The sequence below is a fragment of the Carcharodon carcharias genome, chromosome 5 (genome assembly GCF_017639515.1).
Source record: "Carcharodon carcharias isolate sCarCar2 chromosome 5, sCarCar2.pri, whole genome shotgun sequence".
NCBI classification, from domain to species: Eukaryota; Metazoa; Chordata; class Chondrichthyes; order Lamniformes; family Lamnidae; genus Carcharodon; species Carcharodon carcharias.
The window spans coordinates 96,682,072-96,694,694 of NC_054471.1; the positions used below are offsets into that span (position 1 = coordinate 96,682,072).

Consider the following 12,623-nt stretch of genomic DNA (forward strand, 5'->3'; position numbering starts at 1 on the left):
GATTCCAATATGGCTTTGTTTGAAGAAGAACAAAAAAGTTCCCTGTGTCCAGACCAATGTTTTTTTTTTTCTCAACCAGCAGCACCAATTCAGAATAACTGGTATTTAAAACAAAAACTTAAAATGCTGGATAAACTGAAGCAGGTCTGACAGCATCTGTGGAGAGAAAGACAGAGTTAATGTTTCAAGTCCATATAACTCTTCTTCAGAGCAGTAATTGCTGGTAATTTAGCTCAGTTGCTGAGTGTGAGACGTGCTGCCTTGTTTGCTTCCAACAGTGATGAGCACCTCAAAAAGATTGTGACACATTTCCTGAAGCTTTGAAAGGTATTGCACTTAGAAATTCTTCTCCCTCCTTCCCTTTCCTTTTATCTATAGCCCATTGGTTGCAGAAACAGTCATCCATGTCTTTGTCACCTCCAAACTCAGTGATAACACTTGGCTCAGTTCATCCAAAAGTATCTGCACCAACTTCTGTTTGTCGACCTCTCCTCATTGACCTACATTGCCACTCAGTTCCTCATGTCTCAAATTTAAAATTCTTGTACTTGTGTTTAAATCCTTCATCTACCTTTCTTATCTCTGTAACTTCCTCCAACCCTGGAACTCCCCCGAACCCTTCAATGACTCTGGTCTCTTGTAGCTCCGCCCCCACCAGTGGTTGTCTTGGCACTCTCCAATTCCCTTCATAAACCACTCTGACTTCCATCTCCCCGCTCCTCCTGTAATTCCTGCAGAAACCAACCTCTTTGATCAAGATGACCCATCTGAAACCTTATACATACTGCCAAACTTGATGTCCTCCTTAAAATTTAGTCCCTTTAAAGAGAACTTTAACTTAAACATACATGTTAAAATAATTTGCTTTTGAACCTTTCTGTGGGTAATTGGACAAACTTCCGGAAACATGATTAACATTAATATCCTTTTATGATTAGGTGACCAGGTAAATGTAACATTGGGTACGGACAAGATTAAGTTGATAGCTCTCATGGATAAGATCATAAAGTTGTCACTCATTGACTGACATTCTGGCAGCAATTAGTCTTTGGGAAAGGAGAGGTAAAGAATGAAAATTGAGAATATGAAAATACTTTTTTGAATGTTTTTTTAAACCTTGGTCACCTTTTCTCATTATATGTATCTTTATGACTTCTCATTTACACGGTGAGAGCTAATCTATAGTTGTGTGAGCTTTTCCAATGGTTGTACAATTAATTTGCCTTTAGAGGTAACTCATCAAAAAGGCTCAAATTTAGGAAATCCCATGGCTGGTAGCAGCACTCTAATAAGACTAAAAGTGATGGTGGAGGACTGTAATCAATCCTTTGGGTCCAGATGACCTTAAATCTCAACTGTTCAGCATGTAATTTGAAGCAACTGAGTGATAACTGTGTAAAATGCATTAAAGCATCTGTTCCATTCCATCAGCTCCATTAATTTGATTTGTCATTGTGCATCACTTTGGCAGATGTGCAGTGATACAGATCACGCGTACTTGGAGATGTAAAGGTAACATGATATCTGGTCTCCAATTGCTGTAGAAAAATGCAAAGAATTAGTTAAAAATTTAACCTTCCCTTCACACTTTTTCAAAACGGAGTCACTTTCAGTTTTTTTGCTAATGTAAGTATTTTTCTGTTTAATTTGGTACGAGTCCTTTTGTGCTTCTGCAATGCCTGTTAGAGAGATTGCTCAGAATAAGGCATTGATTAAGAAAAAAATCATCGAGGTTTGGATGACTTGCTGTTCATTTGTTTACATTGTCATTTGAATGGTGAGATTATCTTCATAGTAATATCCTTTTGTCATGCAAATTGTCCTATGGTATCTATAACATAAGCTCCTGGGGGCTTTACTAATGAATTAAAATTGTGACAGCATTATGAGGTTATAATAACTTTAATCTGCTGTAGATCTCTAGGACAGAATTCTGCTTTGTTGATATATTATGTTATACAATGATATCATTGATTTCCAGAAGTAATAAAGGATTCCTTGTTTGACCTCTGTCACTTTTACCACATCACTGTGATATGTACTGAATTTGTGTGTAATGTCTGAAAGGAAAAATGATTCTTGGTGTCCTAAAACAGGTATTGCTCACTGGGGCTGAAGTAAGTTAAACCGCTCAATCATGAATTTTGGAATGCTAAAGGTACCATTAATTTTTTCAGAAAGAACTCGACACAATCAGTGTAAAATTTGCATTCATGTTTTTGTTTCCACACCAGGATTTGATTCTTCTTGTATGGCATGTATCTTTTTCTTGTGGAGTCTTCCTATAAATCCATATTTGAAAATACAGAGAGAGTAATTAATGTCAGAAAAGTTATGGCATTATTCCCTCTGGATTTTCCTCCAATGTGGGAAACAAAATTTGGGACTGTTTCCAAGTCCTGAACACATCTTCCCCACACACCCCAAACCCTATGGGGAAACAGCCGCTCATTGCGATCTGCACAAAGGTGCCCCTTTTAATTTGCATGGAGACAATTTAGTGTCCAACTCCAGGCACCGGGTGGGCTCTCTAAGCTGCCAGACTAATCAGAGCCCTTCCAGCTTTTGAGGAGGAGCAGGCTGTGATGGCAGGTAAGTAACAAAGAGGGGGATTCAACTTGGAGACACCATCTCACCAACTCTAATTAAAACATAGTTCTTGCAGCCATTCCACCACTGTGGGGTGGGTGCGATAGCCTTTCTCTACATGTGGCTGCTCTTGCTCTCTGGGCAGGATGGGAGACCTCTATATAAAAGTAAAATATTGTGGATGCTGGAAATCTGAAACAAAAACAGAAAATGCTGGAAAAACTTGGCAGGTCTAAAGCATCTGTGGAGAAAAAACACAAAGTTAAAGTTTCGTGTCCTTATGACTCTTCTTAAGGACTCTATGCCTGCCTGGAATGCTGCCCCTGAAAATTCCAGTTGGCCTCCTTTAATTGCAGTTAACAAAGCTCTTCATGAGTCTACTTGGCTGCCCGCCTCATGGGGCGGGTAACCCTGCCAGCCCCAAACCCACCTCTGCAAAAATGGCTGGCACTGGTGTCAAGGTCACCCAACATAGACTTATGGAGTATAAATTCAAAATGGACACCACTTTAAAATAAAACTGTGTTGAGAGGTCAGGTGACTTTCTCTTTCCTGCCAATGCACATGGAACTATAAGACCTCTGAGACACATCTTTGAGAAGTCATTAAAATGAAAAAAACCTTTCCTGTTTGTCTTTCTCCAAATAATTAAAGAAACTGTTTTCACTATATTGTTCACAAGCTTTTCAACTTCAGGGTTGAAATCAAGAGAATGGGTGTTGAAAATACCCTATTCTATCATGACGATATGTGAATAGGTGGAATTCAAACCCCATTGTTTGACAATGGCCTAGTCATCAGAAAATATTTGTGAGAACAATGGAAAGAAATACTCTAGTCACATGACAGAAAATAGGTTTCTAATGAGGCAATTTAACAAGGCATACTTTTGGAGCAGAAAGGGGAGAAACATCTAGACCAATGAAGGAACAAGACTCTGCCTAAGAACTGTCAGTGGACAGAGACTTGGCCTTGATCTCTCTACCTGAGGAACTGGACAATGGTTTCACCGTGGAGCTTTTATATCGGAAGTTGACTGGAGTGGAACAAGAGGTATCTACGATTGTGAACAATGACCATTAACAAATCCATCTTCCTAAACCCTCCAAAGTTTTTTTCAGTGCACCAAGAAAGGAATACAGGCCTGCATTATTTTCAAGACTTCATTCCAGGGAAAAGCAAGTGTGAAAAAGAAGTTTTGACGTTTTAGACCTAAACACATGCTACCTTTTTGTAATCTCAATCTTTTCTTGAGTCTGTGTATCTGTACGAGTGGGTGTGGTTGCATGTACATTTATCTATCTTTTAAAACTTAGGAGAAAACCTGTTATTTGTCTGTTCCTGACAGTTGCAGCAAGTGGGGTTAAAACACATTTTTAAAAACTGGTCCGTACCTTATGAGGAGTGTCAATGTTATTTTCTTAATTTGCACTGAAGCTCCACATTTGTCACCCAGACCATCTCAACATTCAATGGCATTATCATCACTGAATCCCCCACCAGCAATATTCTGGGTGTTACCATTGATCAGAAACTGAACTGGACCGGCTATCTAAATGCTATGGTTACAAGAGCAGGTCCGACTGTCAATTTTGTGGCAAGTAACTCGCCTCCTGACTTCCTAAAGTCTGTCCACCATCTACAAGACACAAGTCAGGAATGTGTTGGAATATTCTCCATTTGTCTGGAAGAGTGCAGCTCCAAAAATAGTTGAGAAGCTCGACACCATCCAGGACAAAGCAGCTCACTGCATTCCCTCCACACACAGTGGTAGCTGTGTGTACATGATGCAGTAACTCATCGAGGCTCCTTCAAGAGCACCTTCCCAACCCACAACCTCTACCACCAGGAAGGACAAGGGCAGCAGATGCATGGGAAAACCACCACCTGCAAGTTGCCCTCCAAGCCACACCATCCTGCCTTGAGACTATATCACTATTCCTTCACTGTCACTGGGTCAAAATCCTAAACTCTGCCCCCCTCCCCCTCCCCCAACAGCATTGTGTGTTCCTACACCATACAGACAGCAGCAGTGCCACTGCCTCAAAGGCAATTAGGGATGGGCAATAAATGCTGTTCTAGCCAGTGACACCTGCATCCCATGCACAAAAAAATATAGTATTTGAATATTGTAACTTCTTTGTATGTCCATGCAATGTAAAAACATATATATTGCAATACCACGGGACCCAATATATATGATCAGATTAGAAAAAGAGGGGTAGCAATATGCTCATGTGAAGCATAAACACTGGTATGGACTAGTTGGATCTCATGGTCTATTTCTATGTTGTACAGTCTATGTAAAATATCTGTTTAGTTTCAGTCTAAATTTTATATTGCATTACCTATTCGTGCAGTATAAACTGATGCATCTTTAGTTCAATAATAAGCACTTAATGAAAAACTTTGTAAATTTAAGAGTAGGAAGGAGGGAAATTAGGTTGCAGTAAATAAAATAAATTAAATAGCTGCTTTTAAAGATTGGAACTTTAATGCAGCATGCATATGTTTGAGAAAGGGTTTGTTTCTTTAGCTTTTAATATTAGGCAGGAACTGAGGAATCTAGACTGGAGGTGGATGTTTGAGGGCAAATCAACAACTGACGTGGGGGGCTTTCAAACGTCAGTTGATAAGAATTCAGGACAGGCATGTTCCTGCTAGGATGAAGGATAAGTATGGCACCTTGGATAATGAAGGATATTGTGAGATTAGTCAAAAAGAAAAGGGAAGTATTCATAAGGGCTAGAAGGCTGGGAACAGATGAAGCCTGTGGAGAATATAAAGAAAGTAGGAAGAAGCTTAAGCAAGGAATCAGGAGGGCTAAAAGGGGTCATGAAAAGTCACTGGCAACCAGGATTAAGGAAAATCCCAAGGCCTTTTATACATATGTAAAAAGCAGGAGGGTAGCCAGGGAAAGGGTAGGCCCACTCAGGGACAGGTGGGAATTTGTGTCTGGAGCCAGAAGAAATGGGAGAAATATCAAATGAGTACTTCTCATCAGTATTCACCAAAGAGAAGGACTTAGCGGTTGACTTGTCTAGGGAAGAGTGTGTAGATAGTCTGGATCATGCTGAGATCAAAAAAGAGGAGGTGTTAGGCGTCTTGAAGAATATTAAGCTGAATAAGTCCCCAGGGTCAGATGGGATCTACCCCAGAGTACTGAGGGAGGCAAGGGAGGAGATTGCTGGGGCCTTGACAGAAATTTTTGTATCCTCACTGGCTACGGGTGAGGTCCCTGAGGACTGGAGAATGGCCAATGTTGTTCCATTGTTTAAGAAGGATAGCAGGGATAATCCAGGAAATTACAGGGTGGTGAGCCTTACGTCAGTGGTAGGAAAATTATTGGGAAAGATTCTTTGTGACAGGATTTACTACCATTTGGAAGCAAATGGGTGTATTAGTGAGAGACAGCATGGTTTTATGAAGGGGAGGTTGTGTCTCATTAACTTGATCGAGTTTTTCGAGGAAGTGTGAAAGATGATCGACGATGAAAGGGTAGTGGATGTTATATACATGGATTTCAGTAAGGCCTTTGACAAGGTCCCTCATGGCAGACTGCTACTGAAGGTAAAGTCGCACGGGATCAGAGGTGAGCTGGCAAGATAGTTACAGAATTGGCTTGGTCATAGAAGACAGAGGGTAGCAGTGGAAGAGTGCTTTTCTGAATGGAGAGCTGCAACCAGTGCTGGGACCTTTTGCTGTTTGTAGTATACGTAAATGATTTGGAGGAAAATGTAACTGGGCTAATTAGTAAGTTTACAGACGACACTAACGTTGGAAGAGTTGCAGATAGTGAAGAGGATTGTCAAAGGATACAACGGGATATAGATCGGTTGGAGACTTGGGCGGAGAAATGGCAGATGGAGTTTAATCCGGACAAATGTGAGGTAATACATTTTGGAAGGTCTAATACTGGTAGGAATTATACAGTAAATGGCAGAACCCTTAAGTACATCGACGGGCAGAGGTATATGGATGTACAGGTCCACAGGTCACTGAAAGTGGCAACGCAGGTGGATAAGGTAGTCAATCAGGAAGGCATATGGCATGCTTGCCTTCATCGGCAGGAGTATTGAGTATAAAAGCTGGGAAGTCATGCTGCAGCTGTATAGAACCTCGGTTAGGCCACACTTGGAATATTGCATGCAATTCTGGTTGCCACATTACCAGAAGGATATGGAGGCATTGGAGAGGGTGCATGGGAGGTTTACCAGGCTGACGCCTGGTCTGGAGGTTATTAGCTATGAGGAGAGGTTGGAGAAACTCGGATTGTTCTCACTAGAGCGACAGAGATTGAGGGGCAACTTGATAGAAGTTTACAAAATTACGAGTGGCATGGACAGAGTGGATAGTCAGAAGCTTTTTCCCAGGGTGGAAGAGTCAATTACCAGGGGACATAGATTTAAGGTGAGAGGAGAAAACTATAGAGGAAATGTGCGGGACAAGTTTTTTATGCAGAGGGTAGAATTCGTTGTCAGAGGAGGTGGTGGAAGCAGGTACGATAGTGGTGTTTAAGAGGCAGCTTGACGAATACATGAATAGGATGGGAATAGAGGGATACGGACCCTGGAAGTGCAAAATGTTTTAGTTTGGCAGGCAATATGATCAGCGCAGGCTTAGAGGGCCGAAGGGCCTGTTCCTGTGCTGTACTTTTCTTTGTTCTTTGTTTTGTTCTTTTCTCAGATAATGTTCTTATCAAAAATTACAATTTCACCACAGCAACAGTATGTTTTGGTTAGATGTGGAACATTGAAACAATAATCGCGCTAAAGATAATTTTCTTGATTTAGATAGGGATCTTTGTTCTGCTTACTTTTACTGCTTCCTTTTACAGTTTGCAGAAGCTGATTATGAAAATTAACTAAGTCGTAAGTAAGAGCTATTCATGCATTTGATGTGATGCCTGCCCAATATTTTGTAACTTGCCTCATCTTTTTTGAATGCACATGTCAGTTTTGTCTTTTTTCATAGCGAAAACTGCCACTGTCAAAGTGGTACAATTAAAATGAAATGATGTGTTATGGGGTGGAATGCTGGTGGCATTGAAAAAGGCAATGTTTTGACTAGAGTTGACAGACCATGAAAATTTCAGCGTTCTGCATTCATGTGAGATGTTCTAGGTCACAGTACGAAGTAAATGCTATTGCAAAACAAAGTTCACCATTTGGAGTTGATTTTTCTTTTTTGTTAGGGGGAGGCACTAGTGATGATACAATCAGTTCCCTTTTTCTAGGTTCTGAGTGTACTGTGCATTTTCAATGCGGGAAGAAATGGAAAATACTAATACTAATACTAATGAATGGAACTTCTCAACATCCCCAAACTTAGAAATTGTTGAGCAGCTGCATGAAATGCTTCCTATATGGAGTGTAGAAAAACTAGGAGAGCTGGCTGGAACTATTCTCAAATATCTTTTTTATTTTATGTTATTTTGTGTCATCATCTTGTTCTCTTCCAGCCCCACAGAACCGTGATCTCTACCATGGGTAGGGCAAGGAGGCAGGTTCCAAATCTACCACTCCCAGAACAGGAGTCAAACCCCATACTGTTGACACCAATCTGATCCACATTGGCTGTCTAGCCACCTGAGCCAACCAGCCCTATAAGGAGTCATAGTTGCTGTGGCATGTTGTAGTTTGGAGCTATGGGTAGTGATAGTAGAGGCTTCAATTTCTTTCCATCGCCTGGCTGACCAGGAATCTCTCCTGCTCTTACCTTCTCTCATTGGCGTATGTTGGAAGGATTTATACGCCACTTATTTGGCTGTGTTATGAATGCATCTTCCTTGGCTATATTCGTGTAAGGTCTTTAAATAGTGACATTGAAGTGGGGATGGAGGGCAAGAGTGCCTCAAGGTTTTCACTCATCCCAACAAGAAAGTAACTTGGTCCTTGAAAACAAGATGTTGAGGAGCCAATTTGCAGGGTTGGGGGTGAGCTGGGGGTGGAGGGGCAGCGCCTGTAATTGAGCATGCATGTTGTAACATTTAGAGAGGGTTCTACAACTTTATTTATGCCCACTTGGGGGTGAACATCTACAATTTTCAGTTAAAGAGAAGGTAGATTACTGAACGGCAGTTGCAGACTAGAGTTCCCTCGAGTTGGTAATTTTTTAAGAGTTAGTGAGGCATTTCTCTTTTTACTCCTCCCCAGCGCACCCCCTCCCCTAACCCCAAAAGAAACCGGTATTTCTTTTGTGCAGTTCTGTCTTTGGCATAGCTTGGACCAGTCCTTACCTGTGTCTTTATGACTGACCAGATAGCATTAATGCAATATCTGCCAGCATATGGTGTGGGGCAAATCTACCATCTTTCTCCTAAATAGGTTTACCTGTAAACTGTGCCAGGAAGAAACCAAAACTGAAGTTTGACTTTTAGCTATGGTCTAACAAATTTATTGCAGACATAGTTAGTTAAATAAACTACGGAACTAGATAACTGTGATCCTGGGATCTTCAGCACTTCATCTGTGATTATGCAGTTCAGGATTCAGTAAAGTAGATTATTATCGGATGCATTACTAGCTGTTTCTCTAGATTATGTTAAGGTTGTGAAAGAGATATTGCAGAACATTTGAGCCTGCTTTTCTTTTCCTTTGGGCACATTGCTAAGAGCTTATTTAGATCTTGAGGTAAGGGTTAGACACTTGCAAAAGCTTGCAAAGTTAGGACTTCACCCATCAGTGTAATCTCACTACAAGAGCCAAAACATTCCATGATAAAGTTTTAAAATGTAAACAGTAACCAAATCGGAAGAGAATTGTGGTTTGTTTTTAAAATTTATGATCCGTACTGTTGGCAAATAACTAAATGCTCCTGAAATAGCTGGTATAAGTAGATCATCCCCAGTTTCTGAGAGTGTTTTCCATTCAGAAATTAAATTGAAGAATGAATAGTCCTGTAGTGCAGGACAGCAAACTACAAAAAAAGAGAGAATTAGAGAGATATCAGGAATTTATGTTCTTTTTTAAATCTGAGATTTGTAGAAGTCTGATGTAGGCACAAACTTTCTTGGTTTTAATATTCTGGGAAACAATGCAGTTTAGGTCTTGAGATCTGTGGATGTCCAGTGAAAACGATGATTATTTTAAATGATGCATTTGTGGTTTAGTATAAAACATAGTATCAAGACAATAGATAAAAGTTGCAGTCCTTGTTGGTGGAGGTTGTGGATTGTGGATCAGGGCCAAAGGTGAGAGCTTGCAGATGTTGTACAAGTTGTTTCTTGTACCCTGTTGAGGATACAGAAATTGAGTTTCCCTGGACACAAGCACTTCATGGCCCTCAGATGTAGGGAGGGATATTGGTTTTGATTTTTCAACTAATCTAATTCAGAGAATGGCAGGGGAGTTGTCAGGCGATAAAGAGAATCTTCATGATGATACTGACATGTCTTCTGAACAATATATTTGCTAGTAAATCAAGATTCTTTGCCATTCATCCCTTACACACTGCAGGAAGTTCTACATGGTTCCAAAATATCACATTGTTTTGTCATACTGTATTGGGACAAGCCCAAGTGACCATTTGCTCTCATTCTGTGTTAAATCCCGGGATTTAGATGATTGTCAAACCTCCCTCAGTTTTAGGTGAGTTCTCTAAGTGCCCTGTAACTTCTAGGGCCAGGTTCTGTGGTGTTTAATGAACATGATATTTAAAAGAAGGAACAGGTTTATTTGTTAACTGTTTAGTAACATATTAATCTATTTTTTATGTTCCTCTTTTAGTCATTTCCCGGTGTGTGCGCACAGTTAGTGATGACTCATTTTTATTCCCAATCCAGGGGCAGAATTTTGCCCTTGGCGGGAGTGCTCGGTGGGAGCAGTTGGGAAGCTGCCCACCGCCCGCAAATGGCACCGCACTGCAATTTCACACTTGGGGGTCAATTAAGGCCCACCCAGCATGAAACACGAGCAGCAGCGCTGAGCACTGCCTGTGCAGGAGGTGGGGGGTGGTGGTGAGTATGCTGAGCATGACCTTTGTGCATGCGTGTGAGTGAGCGTTGCATAATCTCGCCTTGGAGGTGAGGAGATATATTAATGAAAATGTTGTAAATCATGTCCCCTGAGCAGGGACATGTTATTTATGAAAAATTACAGTTTTTGTTTTAATTTTAATTGCTTTTGGAAACCTCATGCCACCCATGGATGAGGTTTCCAAAAAAATGCAAAGGCTGCTTAGCCTTTTCGCCTGCCCGCCAGCCGTTGGGTTGGACGGGCATTGAAAACTTAATATGTTAATTGATAACTTAATGACCTTAACAGGTCTTTTAATTATTGGTGGGCGTGCTGCTGGCTGCGGTGTATGCCCGCCGACTGAACTATTGCGCGACCACGCATTATTTCATGCTTGAGCGAGTTGGGCACGCACCCGCCTGCCATGCGAAAATTTCTGCCCCAGGACTTGATACTCTAGTTTGCTGCTTGACTGCAAATTCATTCTTCTCAATGTATCACAGTACTTTGCTCTGATGCCTTCAGCATCTTGAGTCTTTAAAGCAATGAAACATGAGAGATCCTCAAGCAAATTAGTGAGATGTTCCTTGTTATACCAAATGATACCTCCAGAAAGGTTGCTTTGCTTTATAAATGAAAATCTTTCAGCCGCTGTGTATATTTTTAGTCAAAACAGAGCTCAGGGCATTGATTTGTATCTGGGAACCCTTCTGAAAAATACAGTAAACAGAGTTGCTTGGTTTCATTCAGGGCCCCTGATTACAGTGAAAGAGTGTAATGTAATGGGAGCAGAATTCCTTTAGATACACGTTCTTGGCCTCTGCTCCCTTTGTGCTCAAGAATTTCTTGCAAAAAATAATAACTCTAGAACACTCCATGGATTAGGCCCTTGGCTTGTCGCTTGGGCCCACTTCTTTCCTAGTTTGATGGAGAGAAATGTCCTTCCACTCTGCTTGTCTTTGGTTGCAGGGGATTATATGAAACTTTTAACCCAGGTGGTGGCGGTTGCCAAATAGGTGTGGTGCTAAAACAATTCAAACTGATCAAGAATATATTGTACTGAGACTGAGTATTCTGAATGAGCAGCATTAAACTACAGTTGAGAACAAATACAGGTCTCAAATAGTGGAGGGGAGTTTTCCATTTCTTCAGTTTCCCAAATGGCATGGGGAGAGGATGTTCTGGAAGGCACCCAGAACATTACTGGCACTGGTTGTGTACCTTAGAATAATATTACAGAAACCAATGCTGGGTTCACATTGCTCTATTACTATTGATACCAGGTGGATATGTGTTTAGATGCTGTTTCTCCTTTAATTGTCATATTTGAAGCTACAAGACAGGACTACTTACATGCCAAACAGTGGAAGCAGCATGCAATAGATGCCACAAGCAGCGGATTAGACCTAAACTCTGCAATCCTGCCACTTCCAGTCATGAATGGTGGTTAACTATTAAACAGCTAGCTGGGGGAGGATATGCCACAAATATCCCCATCCTCAGTGATGGGGGAGCCCAGCAGATCAGTGCAAAAGATAAGGCTGAAACATTTGCAACCATCTTCAGCCAGAAGTGCCAAATGGATGATCCATCTTGGTATCCTCCGCAGGTTGCCAGCATCACAGATGCCAGTCTTCAGCCAATTTGATTCACTCTATGTGATATCAAGAAACGGCTGAAGACACTGGTTATGGGCCCTAACAATATTCCAGCAATAGTACTGGAGGTAAAAAAGAGGATAAAGCTTTTATTACCCCATCTGTTCCATTTTCTATCCTTTTTTTCCCCTACCCCAACCCATCTCCCACATGGTCATCTGTTACTTGTTCCATGTTGTTATTTCACACAATGCTACCCTTGTTCTGCTATTATCACATTCTGCTTTCTTACCCTTATGCCACTATCAACACCTTTTTCAGCACTAACCACTACCATTAACGTCCTTTTGTCCTCTTGTTCATGACATCTTTGTCAATCTCTTCTTTGTCCCCACCTTGGCCTTCTATCCACCCCCTTAAACAGTATAAATTTCATCATATTTTCACTTCTCTTCAGCTCTGAAGAAGGGTCATACAGACT

At 41.1% G+C, this 12,623-nt stretch overlaps 1 protein-coding gene across 4 annotated transcripts in view; it reads left to right on the forward strand.

Moving 5' to 3' along the window:
* Positions 1 to 12,623, forward strand: part of arhgef10 (Rho guanine nucleotide exchange factor (GEF) 10) — a 397,136-nt gene that overhangs the window by 18,569 nt on the left and 365,944 nt on the right. The window contains exon 1 of one of the 4 annotated variants that reach the window (XM_041187544.1): positions 10,118 to 10,178. The exons of the other annotated variants lie outside the window; for them this stretch is intronic. The gene's annotated coding sequence lies outside the window, so the exon portion shown is untranslated. Of the gene's footprint in view, positions 1 to 10,117; positions 10,179 to 12,623 lie in introns of those variants that run through there. 4 annotated transcript variants of the gene reach the window in all.